General features: G+C 47.7%; 1 protein-coding gene across 3 annotated transcripts in view; it reads right to left on the minus strand.

Annotated features, from left to right (window-relative positions):
• The window catches only part of DHX30 (DEAH (Asp-Glu-Ala-His) box helicase 30), a 70330-nt gene that overhangs the window by 12385 nt on the left and 50792 nt on the right, over positions 1-7153 (minus strand). The gene's annotated exons all lie outside the window — the stretch shown is intronic.

Here is a 7153-nt window from a genome sequence, read left to right on the forward strand (position 1 = left end):
CAGTGTCCCTGTCTCTGGTCTTGCCAAAAACTACTGCTGTCAGTGACTTTTCCTAAAGGCAAACTTGGCTGTGTCATTCTATCAATTACCACTAGTCAGAAGCCCCAGCAGCCACAGGATCAAATCATTCTGCCCCTGCGACAGCGAAGGCCCTGGAGTTCTAGCTCCTCCCTGCCTGTCTACCCCGTGACCCGGCAGGCAGACCCACATTCATTCTTATTCCCCACAGCCACGCATATTCACCCAGGCTCTAAGCCACAGTGGCCTGTGTCTGGAGTGCCTTGCTCCAGCCCTCAGCCCTGGCAAGGACCATTCTTCAAGAATAAGCCTCTTCTATTTAGGAGGCTGGGGTGCATTTATGTCCTCCCGTGGACACCTTCTTCTTGGCTGTGGCTGCTGACTCAGTCCCCTTTGCGCTGCCAGCACGTCTCACCAAGCCTGCGGGCAATGCGGAAAAAGACATCTGGTTTGGGGGGAAAGGGAAACTGAAGAATTGGGAGTACAGCTATTAGAGAATAAAAGGCTGAGTTCTAGAATAAAAAACAACTACTATAACCACAACGAGATCTCATCTCACACCCATTTAGGGACACTACGATCAAAAAAACAAAAACAACTAGGCTGGGCGCGGTGGCTCACACCTGTAATCCCAGCACTTTGGGAGGCAGAGGCAGGTGGATCACGAGGTCAGGAGTTCAAGACCAGTTTGGCCAATATGGTGAAACCCTGTCTCTACTAAAAATACAAAAATTAGCCAGGCGTGGTGCTGTGCGCCTGTAGTCCCAGCTACTCGGGAGGCTGAGGCTGGAGAATCGCTTGAACCCAGGAAGCGGAGGTTACGGTGAGCCGAGATTGCACCACTGAACTCCAGCCTAGGCGACAGAGCGAGACTACGTCTCAAAACAAAACAAAACAAAACAAAACTATGCACATAGATGGGGAAGAGAAAAAGAGATGGAGAAAAATGTGATAATGACCTGCTTCAGACAGGCTGGGATAGCCGGGCATAGTAGCTCATGCCTGTAATCCCAACACTTTGGGAGGCAGAAGTAGAGGCAGGCGGATCACCTAAGGTCAGGAGTTTGAGACCAGTCTGGCCAACATGGTGAAACCCCATCTCTACTAGAAATGCAAAAATCAGCCAGGCGTGGTGGCGGGCACCTGTAATCCCAGCTATGAGGGAGGCTAAGGCAGGAGAATCACTTGAATCCAGGAGGCGGACAGAGGTTACAATGAGCCAAGATCATGCCTTTGCACCATTGCACTCTAGCCTGGGCGAAAGAGAAAGACTCCATCTCAAAAAACAAAAGTCTGAGTTTAAAGTGCCTTCAAACATGCAGCCAGTCAGTCAGCCAGGCAGAGAAGGATTTCTCAACTTCAGCATAATTGCTATTCTGGGCAGGGTAATTCTATGCCATAGGGGACTGTCCTATGTACTGTAAGCTGGGAAGAAGCATTCCTGGCCTTGATCTTACAGCTGCCAGTAGCACTCCTCCACCTGTGTACAACGAAAATCCCTACAGACATTGCCAAATGGCCCCGGCCACTCTCAGCACTTTTGTTCAACATAGTACTAAAAGTACTAGAAAGAGCAGTCAGACAAGAAAATAAGGCATCCAAACTGGAAAGAAAGAAGTAAAATTATCCCTGCTTACAGATGACATATCTTATATATAGAAAACCCAAAAGAGAGCCAGGCACAGTGGCTCACGCCTGTAATCCCAGCACTTTGGAAGGCTGAGGCAGGTGGACGACCTGAGGTCAGGAGTTCGAGACCAGCCTAGCCAACATGGTAAAACCCCATCTCTACTGAAAGTACAAAAATTGGCCAGGCGCGGTGGCTCACACCTGTAATCCCAGCACTATGGGAAGCCAAGGCAGGTGGATCACCTGAGGTCGGGAGTTCCAGACCAGCCTGACCAACATGGAGAAACTCCATCTCTACTAAAAATACAAAATTCCAGGCGTGGTGGCACACGCCTGTAATTGCAGGCACTCAGGAGGCTGAGGCAGGAGAACTGCTTGAACCCAGGAGGCAGAGGCTGCAGTGAGCCGAGATTGCGCTGCTGCATTCTAGCCTGGACAACAGAGCAAGACTCTGTCTCAAAAAATTAAAAAAAATAAATAAAAAATAAAGAAGTTCCTCAAAAAATTAAAAATAAAACTACCATATGGTCCAGCAATATCTGCTCTGGGTATACACCCAAAGGGAATGAAATTCTCATCTCATAGGGATGTCTGCATTCCCATGTTAACTGCAGCATTATTTACAACAGTCAAGATACGGAAACAACCTAAGCGTCTATCAAAGGATGAATGGTGCATCTACACAACAGGATATTATTCAGTCTTTAAAGAAGAGGAGATCCGGCTAGGTGCAGTAGCTTATGCCTGTAATCCCAGCACTTTGGGAGGCTGAGACAGGTGGATCACTTGAGCTCAGGAGTTCAAGACCAGTCTGGGCAACACTGGAAGACCCCATCTCTACAAAATTAGTCAGCTGTGGTGGTGCACACCGGCAGTCTCAGTTACTCCAGAGGTTGAGGTGGGAGGATCTCTTGAGCCCAGGAGGTGGAGTCTGCAGTGAGCCATGATCGCACCACTGCATTCCAGCCTAGGCCACAGAGCAAGACCCTGTCTCAAAATAAATAAAAGTAAAAACATGGATAAACCTGGAAGACATTATGCTAAGTAAGCCAGATACAAAGAAAATACCACATGGGCCGGGAACAGTGGCTCACACCCGTAATCCCAGCACTTCAAGAGGCCAAGACAGGCAGATCACTTGAGGTCAGGAGTTCAAGACCAGCCTGGCCACCAGGCAGATAAAAAAAATTTTTGTATTTTATCTCTACAAAAAATACAAAAATTAGCTGGGCGTGGTGGCACATGCCTGCAGTCCTAGCTACTCGGGAGGCTGAGACATGAGAATTGCTTGCACCTAGGAGACAGAGGTTGCTGTGAGCCAATATCGTGCCACTGCACTCTAGCCTGGGCAACAGACTGAGACTCGGTCTCAAAAACAAAACAAAATGAAAATACCACATGATCTCTCATGTGGAATCTAAAATAAGCTGAATACACAGAAACAGAGTAGGCCTGGTGGTTACCAGGGGCAGGAAGAAAAGAGAAATGGGGAGATGTAGGTCCAAGAATATAAAGTTACATATATAAAAGAAGAATAAGTCTAAAGATCTAAGGTACACCATAACGACTATAATTAATAATATTGTATTATAAACTGGAAATTTGCTAAGAGAATACATTTTTTCTTTTTTTTTTTTTTGAGACGGAGTTTTGCTCTTGTTGCCCAGGCTGGAGTGCAGTGGCGCGATCTCGGCTCACTGCAACCTCCGCCTCCTGGGTTCAACAGATTCTCCTGCCTCAGCCTCCCAAGTAGCTGGGACTACAGGCATGCACCACCACGCCTGGCTAATTTTTGTCTTTTTAGTAGCGACAGGGTTTCACCATGTTGGCCAAGCTGGTCTCGAACTCCTGACCTCGTGATTCACCCGCCTTGGACTCCCAAAGTGCTGGGATTACAGGCGTGAGACAGCGCCAGGCCAAGAGTACATTTTAGGTGCTCTTTTTTTTTTTTTTTTTTTCTTTTTTGAGAGAGTCCTGCTTTGCTGCCCAGGCTTGAGTTCAGTGGTATGATCTTGGCTCACTGCAACCTCTGCCTCCCAGCTTCAAGCAATCCTCCCACCTCAGCCTCCCAAGTAGCTGGGACTACAGGCACACACCACCATGCCCTGCTAATTTTTGTATTTTTTGTAAAATACAAAAAAGGCTTTTCGCCCTGTTGCCCAGGCTGGTCGCAAACTCCTGGGCTTAACTGATCCGCCTATGTCAGCCTCCCAAATTGCTGGAATTACAGGCATGAGCAACCATGCCCAGCCTTACGTGCTCTTACCACAAAATAAGATAACTATTTGAGGTGATGGATATGTTAATTTGCTTGACTATAGTATTCATTTCATTCTGTGTTTATGAAAGTGTATATGAGTATGAAACATCATATTGTACACATTAAAGACAATAAAAAAAATAACTATGCCAGGAGCTGTGATTCACACCTATAATCCTAGCACTTTGGGAGGCTAAGGTGGGAGGATCACTGGAGCCCAGGAGTTCAAGACCAGCCTGGATAACATAGTTGGGACACCATCTCTACAGGGAAAAAAAAAGAGGCCAGGCACAGTGGATCACACCTGTAATCCCAGCACTTTGGAAGACCAAGACAGGCAGACTGCTTGAGCTTAGGAGTTTGAGACCAGCCTGGCCAACATGGCAAAACTCTGTCTCTACCGAAAATATAAAAACATCAGCTGAGCATGGTGGCACACACCTGTAGTCCCAGCTATTTGGGAGGCTGAGGTGGGAGGATCACTTGAGCCCAGGAGCCAGAGACTGCAGTGAGCCGAGACTGTACCACTGCACTCCAGCCTGGACAAGAGTGAGACCCCGTCTCAAAAAGAAAAAAAAAAATGAATTAGATGTTCCATGAGGAACAAAATTATCCATGGTTGAGAACCACCGAGGTAGAACTACCCTATGGGAGATGGGTATTTTCGAGACATTAAACACAGAGAGAATGGTTGAATCTATAAGAGACAAGATTCCTCAGGGAGGAAAGAAAATTAGCTGGGCATGGTTGTGTGTGCCTGTAATCCCAGCTACCTGGGAGCTGAGGCAGGAGCTCTGGAGTTCAAGACCTGCCTGGACAACATAGCTAGACCCTATCTCAATCAATCAATCAATCAAGATGTTTTAGAGGGTGGAAGAGGAAAAGGTACTTGAGAGTGACCTACAGAGAAAAGAGAAGCAAAGGTCTTCCAGTGGCTGAGGACAAAATGCATGGCAGTGCCAAAGCTACAGAGCACTGAGGGGATACAGATGTACACAGAGGCCAGACAGTCAGCGTACACCTGTAATCCCAGCACTTTGGGAGGCCGAGGCAGAAGAATCACTTCAGCCCGAGTCTCGCTCTGTCGCCCAGGCTAGAGTGCAATGGCCGGATCTCAGCTCACTGCAAGCTCCGCCTCCCGGGTTTACGCCATTCTCCTGCCTCAGCCTCCGAGTAGCTGAGACTACAGGCGCCCGCCACCTCGCCCGGCTAGTTTTTTGTATTTTTTTTTAGTAGAGACGGGGTTTCACCGTGTTAGCCAGGATGGTCTCGATCTCCTGACCTCGTGATCCGCCCGTCTTGGCCTCCCAAAGTGCTGGGATTACAGGCTTGAGCCACCGCGCCCGGCCGATCCTGTCTTTTAAAAAAAAAAAAAAAAAGGTATTAACTGGCTCTCAAGTTAATATAAAATGGATAATTTTATCAGCCCCTTCAGATATAACCATTCATTAAGAATAGTTCAAAGTTCAACAATAAGGAAAATGCCAAGACGATGGGAGAGAGGAATAAAAAAAGAAAAAGGAAAAGGCCTTCAGAGAGAAAACTAAACACCTAAAGTGTACAACACGGAAAAGTATTTAGAGTGGTCCACTAAAGCATTTTTTTTTCTATTTTTTTAAATTGAGTAAAATACACATAGGTTGGGTACAGTGGCTTATGCCTGTCATCCTAGCACTTTGGGAGGCTGAGGTGGGAGGATGGCTTGAACCCAGGAGTTCAAAACCAGCCTCAGCAATATAGCAAGACCCCATCTCTATTTAAAAAAAAAAATAGGTAACTAGAGGGCATGAACGAAGATGGCCAAGTCAGCAGAGTAGAGAAAATACAAGCACAGAGTTGTTTGCAGTGGATCAGAGCCAAGGGAAAAAATCAGAGCACTGAGTATTTTTGAGGCCTACAGAAAAGAACCAGAAGAGGAAGAATCTGAAAAATAAACAAAAGGGCGAGAGAGGAGATGCAGAAGAGACAGAGAGAAAGGGGACTGTTAGTTTGGGTATCTGCCTCCTCCACATCTCATGCCAAAATGTGATCCCCAATGACAAAGGTGGGCCTGGTGGGAGGTGTTTGGGTCATGGGGGCAGATCCTTCATGAACGGGTTGATGCTCTCCCCACAGTAATGAATGAGTTCTTGCCCTGTTAGTTCACACAGGAGCTAGTTGTTTCAGTGACTCTAGCTTATCTCTTGCTGTGGGACACACCAGCTCCCCTTCCCTTCCACTATGACTTCCTGAGGCCTCACCAGAAGCCAAGCAGATGCTGGCACCAGGCTTCCTGTACAGTCTGTGGAACTGTGAGACAAATAAACCTCTTTTTTTTTAAAAAATACATTACCCAGTCTCATATATTCCTTTATAGCAATGGACTACTACAAGAACAGAGAAAAGAGATGGGTATTATGGGGGCCCAGAATAGCAACAGGGACCTTCCTGTTCAAATGCAGGAAGGAGAAAGGAACAGTAAAAGCCTGGAGACCATGAGAAGAGGAGAAGCTGAGGGAATATGCATCCTGTGGCTTTCTCTTGTCAGAACAGAGATGAAGACTTAGGAACCCGGTCAGGCGCACTGGTTCACACCTGCAATCCCAGCACTTTGCGAGGCTGAGGTGGGAGGATGACTTGAGACCAGGAGTTTGAGACCAGCCTGGGCAACATGGAAAAACCCCATCTCTACAAAAAATACAAAAACATTAGCCAGCCATGGTGGTGCAGGCCTGCAGTCCCAGCTACTGGGGAGGCTGAGGTGGGAGGATGGCTTGAGCCTGGGAGGTCGAGGTTGCAGTGAGCCATGATCATGTCACTGCACTCCAGTCTGGGCAACAGAGCAAGACCCTGTCTGAAAAAAAAATTAGAGCCAGGCACAGTGCCGCACGTCTGTAAACCCAGTACTTTGGGGGGGTGGAGGCAGGAGAATTGTTCGAGGCCAGGAGTTAGAGACCAGCCTGAGCAACATAGTGAGACCTCGTCTCTACTAAAAATGAAAAAAGTGCCTGTAATCCCAGCACTTTGGGAGGCCGAGGCAGGTGGATCACAAGGTCAGGAGATTGAGACCATCCTGGCTAATACGGTAAAACCCTGTCTCTACTAAAAATACGAAAATTAGCCAGGCGTGGTGGCAGGCGCCTGTAGTCCCAGCTACTCGGGAGGCCGAGGCAGGAGAATGGCATGAACCCGGGAGGCGGAGCTTGCAGTGAGCTGAGATCGTGCCACTACACTCCAGCCTGGGCGACAGAGCGAGACTCCATCTCA

Source organism: Mandrillus leucophaeus, unplaced genomic scaffold (genome assembly GCF_000951045.1).
Source record: "Mandrillus leucophaeus isolate KB7577 unplaced genomic scaffold, Mleu.le_1.0 Scaffold22, whole genome shotgun sequence".
Taxonomy (NCBI): domain Eukaryota; kingdom Metazoa; phylum Chordata; class Mammalia; order Primates; family Cercopithecidae; genus Mandrillus; species Mandrillus leucophaeus.